Source organism: Mesoplodon mirus (genome assembly GCF_964341445.2).
Source record: "Mesoplodon mirus genome assembly, chromosome: 12".
In the NCBI taxonomy this organism is placed as follows: Eukaryota; Metazoa; Chordata; class Mammalia; order Artiodactyla; family Ziphiidae; genus Mesoplodon; species Mesoplodon mirus.
Genome location: NC_138988.1, coordinates 89,255,593 through 89,275,145, shown reverse-complemented (window position 1 = coordinate 89,275,145; position 19,553 = coordinate 89,255,593). Strand labels below are relative to the sequence as shown.

The following is a 19,553-nucleotide window of genomic DNA, read 5'->3' as shown; positions in this document are numbered from 1 at the left end:
AAAATGATCCAGCATGATTTATTCACTAAATATTGGCGAAGGATTGTGTGTTAGCTGTTCAGATGGGAGCTCATTGTTCTGATAATGAAGAATAAGTGTCTCAAAATTGTTGCCTACTAAGAGAGCAGAAATAGGAATAATATGCATTTTTAAGACCCTGTAAATATTTTATTTGTTCATAGCCAACACCTTTATTGAAGGGAAACACTTTGGCTATTTTGTGACAATTTATCTTATTAGCCATGCTGCAAGATGTGATTGATGATAAGAGAAATAAGGATTGTCCATCTGTATTCTCATCCCAGCTCAGCAGAACCCAGTTAGATGTCATTTATTTTCCTTTTCTCCTCTGGATTGCTTTAGGGCCTGCAATAGAAAGGACATAAAACTGTGATTTTTGAGTTCTTCTGGGCCAGGGGACCAGGACTATTTTAAATCCCTAGAAAGAAACAAGACTAAATTCTAGTCCGTTTTTTCCTTGAATGTGCTGGTCTGAATAAATTCTTCCCACGAGTTTTGAAAATTAGTCTGTATAGGAAAGTTGCCCAAGAATTAGAGTGTAGAGGGGCCAGAAAGGGAAAAAAAGAAACACAAAAAAGCCTAGCTGTTCACTTTTGTCATTGTAATCAGTAGAATAAGTAAAAACTGGAGAAGATTCTTTTTGCCAATTAAAAAGGAATGGACTCTTACACCTGCTGAGCAGGTTAAACTTGTCTGTGAAGGTTTTGTTCACATGAGAACCAGCTATTCAATTTATAAAGCAGCCACTTAGAGCATTTATCATTCATTCATTCATTCATTCATTCATTCATCCTTTAAATGTTTTGTACCTACTTCCCAGGTAAGCTACCCTGGTGTATGTGGGTTGTCATACCTCTTTTTGTGCTGTTTGCGTTTTCCCCCACGTGTTCATATACTATGATCAGCTTTCTGCGCCCAAACAACTAGATCTTCCTTATTCTTATGAATGGCATGGCAGTTTTGGATGGAACAGAATGAATGTATCATAATTTATGCAAGGAGTTTCCTTTAAAAAAGTGCAGGAAAACTTGTCAGTTCTCATACTTAAATTAGAGTTAGGGAAGGCAGTTAATATTTGATTTATTTAAAGAATTCCACAAGCCCTGGGGGGCGGGTGGTCTGTGTATACGAATTAGATATAACATTTTCAAATAGAAAATCTGAAGTTAAAATCACCCCTAAAGGACAAAATACATTCATTCTTTACAGGTCCACACACAGAGACAAGACAAAGCATTCTATGGACTGCAAGAAAGTCTTCTGCAGCTTGGGCTGGCCTCCATTCTTTTTAAGGAGCTATCTGCTTTTGATTGTTCCATTGCCCTTCCTCTTGCATATTCAATCATGGTGGGGCTTTTGCTCCCCAACTGCTCTCCGTATTCCTGGAGGGACCACCTCCCTCCCTAGCCTCATGCATATGTTTGGGTGTCCTGAAGATTTGCACAAGCCTGCCCACCATGCACCTTCTATTTAAGACTTGCTGTTTTATTGTAGGTAGAACTGGAACGACTCTTCTGTAAGGTTTGGTACAAGACCTGGTCCTGTTTTCACAGAATCTTCCATCCTTGCTTTCTTCCCTCACTTTGAACACCTTGATGTTTTGGTCTGCCTGATTATAGTTATACTAATTTATTTTATTTTACCTATGTGGATCGAACATTTCAGATTCATCTATTCACATCTATGTAAACATCATTACATAAAATTAATTTGAAGGTTGTTTTTCATACAACAAAGAACAATAGGTGATGTCTTTAGTTTTGGCTGCAAAGTTGAAATAAATCAGTGTTTTAACAAAATGGATTTATTGGGAGATGAAATACAAACATCGCTGAGAAGGAAATGTGGTATGTATTATCTATTTAGGAGTTTACCAAAGATAGACACTTTTGTAATTTGAGAAATAAAGCCTTCCAGAGATATACAGAATTAATCTTACCCTTTGAATGATTGTGGTGGGAGAGGGTTCTTTTTTGTTTAAAACTCAGGTGAAGTCTGATACTTTTGTCTAGAGTCTACTTGGCTGCATTTTATTTGACATCACTGAACAGGACAATGCAACCTTATCCAACATGACTCCCATTCTTTAAAAAAAATTAAAATGGGTCGTGAGACGATAAAAATTTAATTTCTTTTAAATAGAGGAACTTGAGAAAACTATAAAGTGCTTACCCAAACAGTGATATTTCCATGGATTGATAGCTAAGTAATTTAGAAGAGGTTGGTTCATTTCTAACTGTAGAATGATATCTGTACCAAGATACATTTGTGAAATAGGAGATCTCTAGAAAATAATGAAAAATTATAAACCATGCCCATAGACAATACTCAGCCAAACCAGATTGTGGAAGTACAAGAAGATATAGCTCATCTTAGTCATGGTAAGGAGTGGAGAAAATTTGAGAATTATGCATACTCCTCAGAAAAACCCTGTATGGTTAACAGTTCATGCTAAGGCAGCCTGATTGAAAGCATTTCTCTTCATATTATCTTATAGCACTAACATCTACCTGTACATTGTCTCAAAAGAACTTTGGCCTCATAACGGTCTTGGTTCAGCTCACACAATGTCTTTTTATTGTTCTGAGTTATATTCGTTTCACAGGGATGATGCAACTGATTATAGAATCAGTTTATTTGAAAGAGATGCAGCATAAGTACTGTGAATCCTGAAATGTTTTTATTACTTCTTTTAGATTCTCATTTCCTTTGGTCATGATCTTATGGGAGATTTCAGTGGTAATATAATCTTGATTTCTCTTTTCACCATTCTTTGCCCATGAGAAGGCAATCTTCCCTTTATTGTTTTTATTTAATAAATTCTGATGTTTTAAAGAAATCAGTTGTTCACTCATTGATAACTTACCAAGCACCTACTAAGCGTCCTGCACTGAATTAGGTGTTAAAAGGATATTATTTTCAGTTTTTCAAGTCATCTTATTTACTGGATTAAAAAAAGGGTATTAGTATAGACTAGAATGTAGATTTTTGTTTTCTTTACCAGTTGTTTGCTGCTTATATAAATGTGGACTAAATGGTTAGTTTTTGGTGTTCCCAACCACCTAACCTTCAGAGTTTTAAAGGTACTGCTGTAGGGGCTTCCCTGGTGGCGCAGTGGTTGAGAGTCTGCCTGCTGATGCAGGGGACGTGGGTTCGTGCCCCGGTCCGGGAGGATCCCACATGCCGTGGAGCGGCTGGGCCCGTGAGCCATGGCCGCTGAGCCTGCGCGTCCAGAGCCTATGCTCCACCACGGGAGAGGCCACAACGGTGAGAGGCCCACGTACAGAAAAAAAAAAAAAAAAAAAAAAAAGGTACTGCTGTAGAATTAAAATAAATAGATCCCTTAGTCCTGGCCAAACTCATGAATTGGTGATGCTTCAGAATAATGTTGGCTTTTAATGAACAGAATAGATTTGTATGGAAATGCCATTTTCAGAGAGAGAAATGGAGTTGGGATTTAATTTTCCCCTGAAGATCTGCATTGAAAATTTGTCCCAGGCCTGCTTTGCCCCTATCCTAGTGATAAAAATTATCACTTTTATTCTTCCTTGGGATTCATAAAGGTAAGAATGGCAAACAATCTGTTTTGCAGTGCAATTATTTTTACCTTATCTTTTACCATCCACGTAAAATCACTTTTCCCCTCTTATTCCACCTGCCTTGCACAGACCGGACAAGAAGAGTGAATGTGAAGGTGAATTCAAGGGCATCGCTGAAGTCCTTCGCCTGCCCTGAGCCACAAGAATTTTTTGCATAAAGTTACAAGTTTATATTAACTGCTCAACTTTCAAACTTTAACGGAGAACCCAGTCTTTATTCTTCAGTGGTGTTATCAGTCAATTAAGTTTGTATTCTGCATCCTGTCTTAATATTTCCCCTCTCAGCTTCTCCCCAACCCCAGAGATCATATTCTCTGCATGTGTCAAACTTCCTTTTCTCTCCTCATATTTCATCCTTCTAGGATCTGTCAAGTGTCCAAGTTGTCCAGAGCTCACTTAAAAATGGATCAGGTCCAGAGGGACCAGTGCCGACTTCCCATTAATCTATCAGAGTTTCAAATGTACGGGCTTTTGAGGTGGGAGAGGCGGAAAAAGAGAGTTAGGGCTCCTCTCCAGGAAAGGAAGGTGTTTCCTCTATTTCTGTGGCAGGATTCTTACCGTAAAGTTCACTTTCTCCAAGGTGAATTCTGAGCTTAGCCGTGCAGGGACAAGTCAGCTCGAATCCACAGGAGTGAGACAAGAGTTTGGCTAGGACCCTGTGACTTAGCTTTGTGGTCAAGGAAGAACATGTAAATTCACTCAGTTCCCAGGCCTTTCAGCCCTAGAGGAAGAGGATTAGGGGAATCCAAGAGTCCTGACTTTCCTGGGAGGCTGAATTACAACTAGAGCCTGTTTTAACTAGCACAGCTTGAGTTTCATACTTGAAATGAAGCTTAAATCAAAATACTCTCTACTCTCACCATATTCTAATGGGAAATTTATTAAATGTTAAAGTCTAATCTGATAGCAAACGTAGCTTTAAATAAAACTATGCAACATCATTTAATAGTGTTTATAACTTGAGTGTTGGGTATCTGGGCCTAATAACCCAGATAGGAGAAGGAATTCCACAGCCCTCCTTCCCAATCTGGACCTGTCTGGAAGCGTTTATTTGTACTAAGTTTTCCAGTCTGAAAGTCTGTGTCATTGTTTAGATTCTGCCTGAATAAACAGGCAGAATGATAAACTTCCTCTTCAGGTGAGGTTTATATCTTTTGAATCAGACCATAGCCTCTAAGCCATAGCTTTCCTGTTCAGAGGCTGCAGAATCAGTTCTGCAGATGTTTCTGGGAGGCCCTAATATGTGCCCAGACCTGTAGGGTGTACTTGTAGGTATAACGATGATGACAATGATACATAGCCCCTAATGAAGCTGTAGTCATGTTGGGAAAGTAAATCTGACACACATGAAATAAGATGCTCATTTAGGAAAATCCTAAAGTAAATAAAGTCAAAAGTCACGATGTCACATATCAAGTTCATTTCAAGCAGAAATTTTGCACTTAGTCATCAGGAAGAGGAAAAATGAGTGTGGGCTTTAGTTATTGGGGGAAAGCTTGATGAAATAAATTGGATTTGAGATGGTCAGTGCAGACTGTGTTCAATTTGGGGTGCCAGATTTTAGAAGAGTAATCAATACTATTAGTGTAGATCTTCCCATGTGGCTACCATGCAGGGGTTATAGGCATGCTACACATCCATCCTACGCATCCATGCTACACAATCCTGGGCAGGGGCCTGAGCCGAGAGTCCTCAAGCTGGTCAGCACTGCCCCAAACCCTTGTCATCCTCTCCCAGTATGTACCAGTGAACATACAAGAATTCTGCTCCAATAAGTGTTTTCTTACAATTAAAATGTCTGACAGGGCACTGTTTTTTCAGAGCAGTGACTCCGTCATCCCTGAAAGCGTGAAGGAGAAGTTGGATGTCCATGTGGTCGGCTGTGTGGAGAGGGCGGCCGGGTTGGACCGAGTGGGCTCCAAGATGCTTTTCCATTCTGATAGCTTGATCACTGGGTGTGTATTGAGGAAACCTAGGTGAGTAGGAAGTGTGGTGGCAGAGACCTGAAGGGTGAATAAACATGTCAGGGGAAGCAGGGGGAGAACTGGAGATTTCTCTGCATCAGGTGAGTGGTGAGGAATGAGATTGATGGTTGAGAACTTTACGTATTCTGATAGGCAATGGGGAACTTGCTTCCTGTTCCGGGGCAGGATATGATAAAACCAGTGTTTGAGGAAGCTTTGCTTTCTATTCTGTACTCAAAGGATGTAAGAAAGAGAGCGAGAGAGAGACAGAGAGAGAGACAGAGAGAGATTGGTTCCAGCCAGGGAGACCACTTAGGAACTTTCCTGTAATCCTATGCCTTACCTGTACTATGGTGGGTGGTAATGGAAATAGAGAAAAAGGGGCAAAATCAGAAGTTAATGGAAGGATTAATATGGGTCTCCTTGAAAATGGCTTGGAATTAGGATTCTTTAGATTATTACTTGAAAGGTATGTGGTTGATGTTTTTAGGTCAGCAGGGCACAATCAAGTATTTACATCTTGTCTACCACTCCAGCTGACCAGTGACCTGAGACAAGTCATGAAAATTCCTCTTATTCCCATTCCCTGGTAGTATCATCCCAACAAGAAAGAGTGTTTACAAAATAGTCTGAGCCCTGGATGTAAGGGAGCTTGTTCTATTAATATTGTGCTATAACAATTCTTGGTGTTGGGGTTATTGTTCTCCAATACATCTCCAATACAATGGTGATGTAACTCTATATTTCCTACCTTAGGGATATTTTTGTCTTCCAGCAGGATTCTGAAAGTGGGCTTTCCTGTGAGGTGTTCTTTGAAAGACTGGCAAATCTTTCAAATATTTGTTTTAATATTGGTCCATCAGGAGAAAGTGAAAAATATATAATATTCAAGATGATCACTCCTATTCCCCCCTCAATCTAATACCTCAAATATATTGAAAATCCTCTGGCCTCATCTATTTACAAGAAGCTATAATGATGTAGATGGATGCTTTCCTGGGGTACTGATGTTATTTTTCTGTGGAATTCTCTAAGCAGGGCTTTCCTGAAAAGAATACATTAAGACTGTCAGAATGATTCTTTTCAGCAGGCTAAGCTTTGCAGATGCCCTTTGTTGAGGGAAAAATGCATTATTCTGCAAGTCCTTCTGATCTTCAGGAAAACTGAAAATATCAAATGTTCTTCTACAATTTGAACTTCTCTATAAGAAAATCCCGGAAACTTTTATTTTCTGGACTAAGATCATTCAGAGCTTATGGTATTTTAAAACATGAGAATAGAAATGTCTGGAGGAAAACAACAACTTTTAACACATGCGTTTACTGAGAGGAAGACGCCTCTGCTCTCGAAAAGCAGAAATCCTTGTGCCTCCTTTCTGTTTTCCGTTTAACCTTTTTTTTTTGCACCTGAACATTTTTCTGAGCAATGTGTCCAGCATAAACATCTTGGGATATAATTACTTAATGTGTGCAAGTAAGACATGGTTCAGATACTCACTGAGCCCTGGTTGGCTGTGTCCTGAACAAGATCGTGCTGTTTCAGGACTGCAGCAACAAATCCAGCGCATTGGAAAAAGAAGAAAGGAAGACATTCCTTGAAAAGAGTTGCTTTCATGGTTTAGACATCCACTTTGTGCTTCTATGGGCAGACAGAGCTTGGGTGGGAGAGAACTCACTTTGATTTACAGGGCCTTATAAAACATGCTACCCTTTGTACCCAAAGCCCCAGACCTGCTGTTAATAGGGCATGGACCCGGAGTTTTTTCTGGTGGTAAAATTTGTAAAACCCAACACTATTCTCTTCGGTGAGCTACTCAAAGATGGGAGCGAGTCTGTTAACTTCCGTCTGTTTGTTCAATGTTTGGCACGGGGCCACATGTCCACAAGCCCTTGCACATGTCTTTGCTGTTGTGGATGATGATTGAAACGGGGACGAGAGTGACGAGCAGAGGGGTTTGTTTAGCATGAAGGATAGAGGAGAGCTCGGAGAGGGGGAGGGGAAAGATGGATGGGCAGGTCGAGGACGTATTTTGGCAGATGCTACTGCTGTTCTTGAAGAAAAAGGAAAAATGGCTCAACTGATCTTCCAGGAGTGTTCTGGCCTTCTGCTAGGACACTGGTCCCTGGTTTGAAGGTGTCTGAGATGTACACTGTGATTAGAGGGTGAAAGGTCATTTGTGGCAGAATCCTGTCTTGGCTTTGCTGTCTGCCTCCTCTGCTCGGTCTTTTAGGTCAGTCCCAACTCCCTTCCTTTCCTTCCCCTTTAAGTGTCTTCCTTCCTCAACTACTTCTTTAGTGCCTGCTTCTCTTCTAGGCTGGGAAGATACCATTCTTTTCCTTCACGCATACAGAGACCATTTCAGGGAAGGTAGAAGGACCTCACATCAGCATTTTCGTATGTGAGGAAGCTGAGGCTTGCTTAGGGCCAGAAGGGGAAAACCTACAACGTTTTCTCAGGTGCATATTGCATTTTCTTACCCATTGAGTGGAAAAGCATATCAATGGGCCATCCTGTCCATAGGATGAATATAAACTTCAGCAGTATTGCGGTTTATTATTGTTTAAAATGGATTCATGTAAAGCAATTTTGTTGAGAAAAATTTCTCAGTTTGGGGGAAAAGATAGTAGAATCCAGTATGTGGTTGTTTCATTGTTGAGTTATTCTTGAAGTAGCAAGAACAATGAAGAAAAATTTCTCTCAGGTAGTATGCTGCAACTGAGCTGAAATTCTACTCTGCACACATATGCTTGTGAAAAGTTACAGTAATTTCGAATTGAAAATCCTGAAAAACCTGTATGTTGCTGTCAATAGTTACCCTAATTTTAGTTTTTGCAGAAAAGATGATTCATAATAGAAGGAAGAAAATATACACAAGGTATATAGTTTGTTATACTTTTAAAAGAGATTTTGCATGCACGAATTACTGTGATTTTAAATATGTATTTTTATTTATTTATTTTATTTAATTTAAATTTTTTTCGGTACGCGGGCCTCTCACTTTTGTGGCCTCTCCCGTTGCGGAGCACAGGCTCCGGACGCGCAGGCTCAGCGGCCATGGCTCACGGGCCCAGCCGCTCCGCGGCATGTGGGATCCTCCCGGACCGGGGCACGAACCCGTGTCCCCCGCATCGGCAGGCGGACTCTCAACCACTGCGCCACCAGGGAAGCCCTGTATTTTTATTTTTAAAACGTTCTTTTTTATTTGAATCATAGAGCTCTGTTCAGTGAGAACTTTTTACACTATATATTGGTCAACAAGCACATTTTCTTCTAAAATGAAGCCCTCCAACCTGATTTTTGCCTCTGTCCCCAGTGTAGTCTTCCTTAGGGCAACTCTAACTTTGTCCTACACTCTGGATGGCAGTGGGGCCCTTGTGGCCACAGGGAGAAAATGCCACCCCTCGTGGTTTCCTCACTGCCAGAGGCGGAATGACATCCATCAGTTGTAGGCCCATTTGTTCCCAGAGACAAGTTGTGCCCTTTGCATCTGGAATAGTCCAGTAACCATGGTCAATGGTGTCCCTCCTCAGGTCTGGTTTTGCTTTAGGGTTGAAGTGACTCTACACTCTGGCTTGTCCGACACTCCCGTTGAACACCTGCTATCCCAGTAGAATTACTAGAAGCACCTCTTTCATTCTCTGGGTTTATTGCTGACTTTCCTCAGGTATTAGTAGAGAGAGACCAGGGTCAAAGTGGGTGTTACGTTAAACCCAATACTATTGTATTGGGAGAGAGAAACCATTGTTGTTGGTAACTTAGTAACCATGGGTCTACGTGAATAGGTTTCTGATCTGGGAAGTGGATCTCAATTATTCACTTAAGAGAGATTAATTCACCACCTATTTTGCGTCAGATGCTGTTCTAAGTATGGGGAATATTGGTGTGAAGACAACAGAGTCAGGGCCTAAAGAAGCTTAGGTTTTGTCAGGGGAGACTGGCAATGGTGGAAATAAAAAGAGCTACAATTTACTGTCAGGTAACAATAAATGCCATAAAGAACTAAGGCAGAGTGTGGGGATAGGGGTGTCATCAGTAGTGTGGGGTTAGGTGGAGTGTCCACAGACATCTTCTGACATTTGGACCACCATCATCATTCTCTCAGACAGATCCTGTGCAGCAGGGAAGGCTTCCTTGAGTTGCCTCACATGCTCCTGGAGTAGCCAGAACCCTACAAGGGAAAGGACAGTGATAGCTCAGTGCTATGGCAGATTGTTTTGTGTGTTATCTTCAATTGCTCTGAACTTGCTTTCCACATCTTAACTCCGGTCCCAGCCATCCTACACCAAATATTTTCTACTTGGTCTATTCCCCACATTGCACAGCCAGTCCGTTTAAAAGCTCTAAGAGGTATGGAGAGAGGTGGGCATCTTAAAATACGGTGCAGCAACACTACCGAATGTTTCCCGAAGCTGCTTCCTGTCAGTCACTTGGCTTCTTGGGGAGGCATTCTGGAAACTTCTTCCTATGCCCCAGGTCTTAGTGCAGAGCTTCCTGCCATCTGAGAGGACTGCTGTGTTTCCTGAACCTTACAGAGTGAAGGGGAATGGGCTCCTATATCCAAAACCTTCAGACTTAAGGGTTTGCCAAGTGCTTTGCAATCTGCCTTTGCATAATTCCTCTCATTATCTCTGTGATGGGGTTTATCATGCCGGGACTGCACATCACTGAATACATGGAGGGACAGATGGAGGCGGCAGAATGGAGGAGAGGAGGAAGAAATGACATTGCGTCCTGAGCTCTTCACGGGGATGGTCCGTCTGTGGGCTTCCTGTGGGAACAGGCTTGTGACGGGCAACATGGGATGGGCTTTCAGCAAAAGTCGTGGCATGAGTCAGATACATCAGGTGGTGGGCGGGCTGCTGTTTACCTGAAAAGTTTTGAATACAGTCAGATTGTAAATTAACTAAGAGATCGTGCTGTTGATGAGGAATGCGATCTCAAATCCTCTGGCATGGTGAATCCTCTTGATCTGTATATCGTAAAGAATTTTAAAGAAATGGATGGCATTTAAACCTTTTTGGTAGATGAAGAAAGCCTGAGTGATGAGGGGGTTATTATATGGTGGGTTAGCTCACTACCCCCTCGGGTTTGAATTGCTGACAATATCTTGAAAGCTGTAGCTGATGGCTGGTTGGTCTGTCCCTATGTTCATTTGCCCATCCGTTCATCCATCCACCCATTCGAGTTTGTCATATAGGAAGAGGTTCTATCGCTTCACCAATAGTGTGGTTATTCGGTTTTCTTTTTTTTTTGGCCGCACCGCGCAGCATGTGGGATCTTAGTTCCCAGACTAGGGATTGAACTCATGCCTTCTGCATTGGAAGCGTGGAGTCTTAACCACTGGACCACCAGGGAAGTCCCTGTTCAGTTTTCTTATCTATAGAATAAGAAAACTAGATCATTTTGTCTATATCATTTAAAGGGTCCTGTTAATTCTAGAATCCTGAGCTTCTTATAATTTGATTATATGTAAGACAGTGGAACGAATACAAACATGAATTAAACCTGGGTCCCGCCTCCCCCAAAAAGCACACAGTGTGGTAGGTGTGCTGACATTAGAGGGGTAGTGATAATGCAGTTAGAGGGTGCGGAGGAACCCAGCACAGCTGAGTTAAATTGGGAGGGGAATTGAGAGACGGGAGAGATTATTTTTGGCTGCAGGTGTTAAGGAAGGCTTGGGGGTTAAGGGGATGGGGGCATTTAGTTTGGGGGGGGGGAAAGTAACACTAAGTTGATGAGCATGTGTTGATTATCATCCTGGGCTCACTTAAAGTTCACAACGAGATAGCCTTTATCATCCCCATTTAGCAGATGAAGAAACTGAGGCGGGGAATGAGATGAAGTCACTTGTCCAAAGCCACTGGGCTGTTTAGAGGCAGAGCTGTGATCCAGGAGGAGGGCTCTTAACCCCGGTTTCATCCTTCTGTCTTGAAGTTTGAGTCAGTAGAGAGATGAGGATGGCTAGGCATTTCAGGTGAATAAAATACCATCCCCATCGGCATGGCTGGGCAGAAGTGCCTGCACACAGGAGGAACAGCAGGGACGGCAGGCGGCCTGGAGCACCGTGAGCCTCACGGGTAGTAGTAGAAACCAAGCCCGGGAAGACAGTTTGGGGTCTGACAGGAGAGACTCCCTAGTGTCTGGCTACAGGATCTGGTCTTTATTTGGCCCAAACGGAGGTTTTGTGCAGGGATGGGACATGATTAAAGGAGTACATTTTAGGATGTTTATGACGGTAAGACCTTCCTATGATTCTAAAATACTTTCATGCAACTAAGCTCTTCAGTGTGATGCTGAACAAACTCCCTCCCCAAATGCTTCCTGCAGTCTAAGCCCTTGAGAGTTTTAATCCCAGGGTTTCTGTCCTAAGGAACACCCAGGCCCTGGCTCCACCGTCCTGCCATTCTGAGCATCAGCACTTTAAAAATCCCTGCTCGATTCTTGGGATTTTGAGAAGAAAATTCCTTAATCTTCCTCCTCTCTGCTGTTCCCTTGCTTTTAACCTATTTTCTGCTATTTCAAAACTTCTACCTAGATAGACGAATAATTAGATGTCCTTTGGCTTTGCTAGTGAAAAATATACCAAAATATTTAGATTAAAACAGTGTAATAACGACACTAGAAAAATACATCCTGGTTACAAGATGAATTCCTCCTTTTCCTTGTTATTCGTGGTATCCTGGGGTGGCCTACTGGAGAAAAAATACTATTTGATTCTCCCTGGGTGGTCAGACAGGACTTGTAAAGACTTTTGTTTGTTTAGTGTTGAGGCTTCAAAGGCACGCAGACTTTCCTACATAAAGATGTACTAAGAAAATAGGAATTTTTTTGAAGTTGCTTTGTATAAAGGGAAATTCAGAGCAAGCATCTTCCTTTAGAACTACAAGCTAATGTGATTAGAGGGTCCCTTTTCACCAGGCATCTTTGTTGTTTCCATCTTGGGTCATTACCACCAGTCTGATGGGGAAATTTGTGCCTACGAAAACCATCTTCACCTTTTTTTTTTTTAACCCATCATACAAACACATCATTTCAGTTTTAAAACTACATTTATTGTGCATATTTAGATTTCGTAAGAACTAAAAATGTGTGTGTGTGTGTGTGTGTGTGTGTGTAATTCAGGGCTCTCTGGTGGTGTGTACTGCCCAAACCTTCCAGGTCACGTGATCTGCACGTTCCAATTAGTAAGGCCCACCTGCTGTGGTATGGGAGAAAAGTTTGGACTGGGGTTAGGGCTGGCTAAATGTAGGGTACTTTTTAGTGCAGGCTTTGCAGAACTCCCTTATTAGGACCTCGGAGTCAATGAGCACTCGGTGAAGCTCGTATCCTGTGCACATTTGGTATTTTCTGCTGTGCGTGGTGTGTTTCGGCCATTTTATTTACCCATGCTTCTTTTTCTCATTTCAGAATATTTTTAAAATGTTAAAAAGCTTATTTATTTATTTATTTTAAAAATTGAAGTACAGTTGATTTACAATGTTGTGTTAGCAAAGTGTACAGCAAAGTGATTCAGTTATACATATCTATTTATCTATTTATAAAATTAATTGTACATAATGGGGGAGGTTGATAGTGCTGAATTATTTTAAGCCTGGAGGGAGCGGAGCAGCTGTGTCCTGCATCATACCACTGATCTATCTAATCGGTTGTCTTGCTACCTGATTCACTGGATGAATGTGCGTAGCCAATTATGTGAATCCCTATAAGGGAGGAAGAATGACCTTGAACCCAGAGAGCCAGACAGTTGCTTTATGCAATGCATTCACCCACTGAAGCTGCTTCACTGCCTTGGCCTAATAGGAGTGTCATATTTCTAATCCCTAGAAAATTATTGCTCCTTAAAAAAATAGCCACGATGTGAAATAGCTGAATCTTTCATGACTTGCCAAGAACTTTGCTTTTGGAAAAAGGTGCTGAGAAAATAAGTAATTTGGGGATGTTGCCTCTAAAAATTTTAAGCAAGCTCAAAACCTCCAAGCTTCTTCCTTGTTGTACCCAGACATAACCTGCTGGTATAAACTATGTTTTTCTGTTAAATGAGGGATATTAGAGAAAGGAAAATACAGATTTTTAAGTAAAAACATTAGAAATACAAGCTAATTTTCCTGGGCATTCTATTGGGCAATTATTTTATAGTCAAGAGCATTTTCACAAAGTATCAGATATTTTGAAAAGATAAGTCTGGCACAGAAAACAAACTTAACCCTTGATGTAATCTTGCATGTCTTTTTAAGTCCTGGAGTCAAAGTTCACGGTGGCTTTGATGTGATGCTACCAGCAACACGATGGCATTCGGTAAATCACCAAGGGTGTAGTGGGAAGAACTTCCCCTTTGGGGTCAGCAAGCTCCTGGTTTTGATCTATGGCTTTGCTACTGCTGGATCTGTGACCTTGGCCACGTTCCTGCACACTCTCAGCCACAGCCTTCTGTTGCTGTCAAGACTAGCCTCACTAAAGGGTTTTAGAGGTTAAATGAAATAAGCTATAGAAAAGGACTATCTAGGGTCTAGGATGTATACTGCCATTAGCTCCCTTTTCTTCTGATTACATCCCAGGACTAGTCTTTTCCAGTGTAGCTTTTTACTGTCAGGTTTGGGAGTCACTCTGGAGAACATCTAAAAACCCTTCATTTTCCAGATAATGAAGTCTGGGCCCAGAGAAGGGGAGTGATGTGCTCGCAGTGCCTTAGTGTAGGACTAGCAGAGCTGGTGCTAAAACCGTGCCTCGCTGGATGCTTCCAGTTTTACTCCAGGTAGGAGGAGGGCTTAGCACTCTGGAGTGTGTCCCTGGCATGGCTCCAGAGCAGTCAAGTCCAAGGCTGGTTTTAGGGCTATAGTTTAAGACATAATCAGCTCTTCAGATTTTCCTCTAGGTACCTTCAAGGTAGACAAAACTGTGTTCTGAAACCTTACTCTGCTGTGTACTCCTTCCTTTGACAACTTCTGACTCAGTTTCCTTTTCTCTCCTAGTACTCTCAGGTGACTACAGAAGTGTCAGCACCCGCCATGGTCAGGTAAGAGACTTCCTGGATGGGGAAGATTTCCAGACAAATCCCTGACTCCCTCAGTGGTTACCGCTTGTCTCTTGCTCATTTCTGGGCCACCCCAAAGATCCTAAGGGCCACCATTCCCTTGTCTGTTCTCCATTTTGTTTTCCTTTGTTTAAGTTTCTTTTTTATGCTTTTAGTCTATCTATCACATTTTTGGTTTTATTTTTATACATTTGTCCATGCACGCTGTTATGACATAAAACATGCATGGGGATGGTAAATCCTGCGTTCAGGACAAGGGTTGCCTATGAGGAGGGTGGCTGGGTGCAGGGTGGATGCCAACTCTGTCTGTAATGTTTTAAAAAAAAGAAAATTTTTTCAATATGTATCTCTTAAAGATAATAACTTTTTGTTTTTTAACACATAAATACAACACTATTTTCACACCTAAAACAATAGTTAACAATAATTCCTTTCATAAAATATCTAGTCAATGTTCAATATTATTAGAGAGACAGATACTGGAAAAACAAATCTCTTAGGGATGTAAGGCAGTACAGGAGGGCTGTAGTTCCCACTGCTGTCTGGTATAGCTGACAGTTGTTAAGGTAGATCCCAAGACTTATCATCACAAGGGAAAAATATTTTCTCTCTTTTTTGTTGGGTACCTATACGAGATGATGGGTGTTAACTGGACGTTAAGTAAACTTACTGTGGTAATCATTTCACAATATATGTAAGTCAAATCATTATACTGTACATGTTAAACTTATACAGGGCTGTATGTTAATTGTCTCAATAAAACTGGGGGAAAAATAAAAAATAAAAACAAAAACCAATCTTTGGTAGTTCGACTATTTGAACGTGCCAGAAGTGTAGTGAGACCAGCGGCATTAGCATCACCAGGGAATTTGTTAGAAATGCAGATAGTTGGACGCTACCCGGAAGGACTGGATCAGAAACTTTGTTGGTGGGGTGTTTTAACAAGCCCTCCAGATGATTCTAATATTTGGTAGAGTTAGAACCACTGGCCCAAGGAAAATAAAAAATGTATGCTCTCTACTCAATTTTAATTTGTGTTTAACACAGCAACATATCTGGAGACCCTCAGAATACCTAAGATGGTATACTTAACACCTGGATTGCTGTGATATAATAGCAAATACACTTTTTGATCTTTGTCCCTGGCTCCTGGCCAAAGCTCCTAAACGCCCTTCAAGTTCCGAAGACATGAGCAATAGGAGCATGTTTTGTTCTAATATTTGGTTTTTGTCCAAATAACCTGAAACAGCTCTGGAGTGGTGAAGGTGAAAAGACCATCTTTTTTTTTTTTTTGCGGTATGCGGGCCTCTCCCTGTTGTGGCCTCTCCCGTTGCGGAGCACAGGCTCCGGACGCGCAGGCTCGGCGGCCATGGCTTACGGGCCCAGCCGCTCCGCGGCATGTGGGATCTTCCCGGACCGGGGCACGAACCCGTGTTCCCTGCGTTGGCAGGCGGACTCTCAACCACCGCGCCACCAGGGAAGCCCGAGACTACCTTTCTTGTTTTTCAAAACAAGCCGCTTTCAACCACTGCTGAGTTTATGTTAATGAGGTGATTTTGGAAAGCCCCAATATGGAGGCGGGTTGCCAGGGGAACCAACCTTCTAATTGGGGAATTGGCACTCTTAGTCCCGCCCCCTGACCTCCAGGAAGGCGAGTGGGGCGGGAGGTTGAGTTCCTCAGCTGTGGCCAATGATGCAATCAATCGTGCTCACCTGCTTACGTGCTTACGTAAGGAGACCGCCCTTAAAAGCCCTATAAGGCGGGGGATTAGAGTGAGCAGCTAGGTTCAGTACGTGGAGGTAGTGGGAGGTTGGCGTCCTGGAGAGAGCGTGGAGGCTTCACACCTTTCCCTGTGCATCTCTTCCATTTGGCTGACTGTTCCTGGGTTGTACCCTTGATAATAAACCAGTAGTCCGGTAAGTGAACTGTTTTCCTGAGCTGTGTGAGCTGTTCTAGTAAATTGTGGAACCTGACGGAAGGGTCGAGGGAACCCCTGATTTATAGCTGGTGGGTCAGACGCCCAGGCCACAACCTGGACTTGGAATTGGCGTCTGCAGTGCGGAGCGAACTGCCTTGCGGGCCTGAGCCCTCAGCTAGCGAGGTCTGTGTTAACTTCGGGCAGTTAGTGTCAGAATTGAATTAAGTTATAGGACGCCCACTCCGTGTCCGTTGAGAAATGGAAAATTGTTTGGTGTGGAAAAACCCCACACATCTGGGGCCAGAAGTGCTGTGTGAGCAGAGAGAAATGGGAGTTCTGCTTTCCGTTATTATTGTGTTTTATTAAATTAAAAAAATTATACAATTTTTAAAGGTTACTTTCCACCTAGTTATTATAACATTGTCTGTTCCCTTGTTGTACAATACATCCTTGAGCCTATGTTATACACAGTAGTTTATACCTCCTACTCCCCAAGCTTTTACTTTTTAATCCCCAAGATGGCGTCCGGCGTTTCCTCGCCTCCTGGGGCGGGTCCCAAGCCTGCTCCCACCTCTAGCTGTGGAGAGCTTCAAACTCAACCTGCTCCCACGTTAGGAAGTGTGAGTGCTCGCAGGCGGTGGAAGTAATGACCAGAACTTGCTGGAACAGGACAGCCTGGGTGGAATTAGAGCTCTAATGCCTTTGAGTGGATTTGGTAGAGAAACTAGATGCTTTTGTAAAGAGCATACTTCTAAAGTTGTGGTTCTCATCTACTGGTTGTGTAGTGGAGTCACCTGGGAGGCTTAAGAAACACTGGTCCCCTGGCCTGACTTCAAGAGATTCCAGTTTCAACTGAGTTGGGGGTAGGGGTGGAGGGAGGTGAATGCACAGGGTCTCAGCACCCCGTTGGTTTGAAGGCTCTCCAGGTGATTCTAATTGCAGTCCTGGTTCAGCACCACTAGGAAAGACAGGTTTGGTTTGGGACTCAGACGAGAAAGAAGGTAAAGAATCCTGCAAGAGTACACTTTCAGGGGTCCTGTCCCTCAAATGAGTAAGTGCTTTTCAAACTGTGGGTCTTAAGCTATTAGCGACCTGATTTTGGGGAAGCGTTCTTCTGCCAGTCTTTCACTTTTTTGTTTTTGTTTTCATCTGGTGCTGATCCGTTGCACAGTATTTTTGGCCAGATTGTTCTAGGCCAGGGGACTTGACTAAAGTTTATCTATTCATCTGTAGGTGTGTTGGAGGAGACTGTTTCTGTTGCATGTAAATGACATCCCCTCTCACCTCTGTGGTTCTCTTTATGTGAGTGGATAGAGCTCCAGGGAAGGAAGTCAGAGGTACTGATACACATTTTGCAGTGTGAGGCATTCCTTCCTTGCAATCCCGAAGTTAACCGAAAGGAAAGACTGAGCTGTGTTTGTTGAGTGTTGAAATATTCCATGGAAAAAGGAAAGGGAAACAAGTTCTACCACTGATTTTTTTTTTTTTTTTTTTTTGGCAGGGTTTATCACCTCCCCCCATACCAAATTTCTGGCAATTGCGATTAGAAATTGACTTGCAGGGTTTGCTCACACTAGCTTCCCAAGACATCTTTTGTTTGCTTGCTGCTGACTAGCAGTAGTTAATTTGCTATCTCTCACACGTGTTATCCAAAAAATCACAGAACTCATTAGCAATAAACAGCATGAACTTGGTCGGTCACATTTGGAGGATTAGCCAGATGTAAATCTGAGTTGCACTTGGGAGGTTTCGTGGGCCTCATTTTAAAAATAAATAGAACTCTAGCCTTGAGTAGAAACAGATTTTTTTTTTAAAAGAAATATCTTACTGGAAAACAAATTTTTTTTTCCAGTAAAAAATATGTGGAGGAGGTAAGCTTTTCTTGATGCCAGTGCTTATTTGATTTCATGCCCTTCTCCTTGCTGATGGCAGATGTGGCAGAAATAAAGACCCAATTTCATTGTTCAAAATGGGAGAAAAATTTAATCAATTCAGGAATTTATTCTTAATTGACAGCAGACGTTTAAAACTTGATTGGTCACAGTCGACTGTTTAACGTGCCTTTTAGGAAAATAAACATTTTTGTATTTCCCCAACCGTTCTGTGCACTCATCACTACACTGCAGGTTATGGAGGTGTTGGCCTTGATGATGATTCTTAGACCTTTTAAATAATGTTTCTCACTAAGCAATTGAAAGGGGTAATTTTCATGTGGTTACAATATATGATTGATGTGATTAGAAAATTTCTGTTTTCTGTTGATATGCAGACTCGCTGCCAGTGTTACTGGATATTCATATGCCACCTGTTTTTAATTCCAGCAGAACTTATCAGAATGAAATAAATAACTTACCTTTGAAGAATCAGAAAAATAATTCAAATTTATTGAAACTTTTTGTGTTTATCCTTCCAGATCATACTAAATCAGATGAATACACAAATGCCCAGGGGTTGACTCTACCAAGTAGAGATAATGTTTCATGCAGACACATGAACTGAATTAGAGACCTGTTAGAGACTTCCCATGAACTGATTTTGATCATCCTGGTTTCTAGCGCTCCCCAAATGCAACAATTATATCACACTACCTCCTGTTTTCTATTTCTTACAAAAATATAACCTCCTTAGGAAGACATCTGCTTTATCAAAATCAGTACAGGACTGTCAGCAGTTCAGTCCATCTCTCTGCTCATGAAATCATTCATTTTCTATTTATCGTCAATCCTGAGGTCAAATTAACAGTGTATGTTTTTCTTCTTTTCTAGGGAGAAAGACATTTTGCCCAGTTAGCATAAATTTAGTGTTTCAGAAGAAGTAGATGGTCAGATCTGCAGCAGGCTGACTTCTCAGGATTCATTACAGAAGGGCTCTTTTTTGAAACATCTGTCATTGAAGGTGTGTCATGAGGGATGTGGGAGGAATGGAGAATATTTGATCTTCCTCACTTCCAAAGAGCTCTGTCCCCTTAAAAGCTCCATGGTAGCAAGGTAGTAGAACATTTCAATAAGGAAGGCTGCAG

General features: G+C 41.9%; 1 long non-coding RNA gene across 1 annotated transcript in view; it reads left to right on the top strand.

Moving 5' to 3' along the window:
• LOC309813791 overlaps positions 1 to 19,553 on the top strand; it is a 527,028-nt gene that overhangs the window by 27,383 nt on the left and 480,092 nt on the right. The window contains exon 2 of the long non-coding RNA XR_014295544.1: positions 14,554 to 14,597. This is a non-coding gene — a long non-coding RNA (uncharacterized lncRNA). The remainder of the gene's footprint in view (positions 1 to 14,553; positions 14,598 to 19,553) is intronic.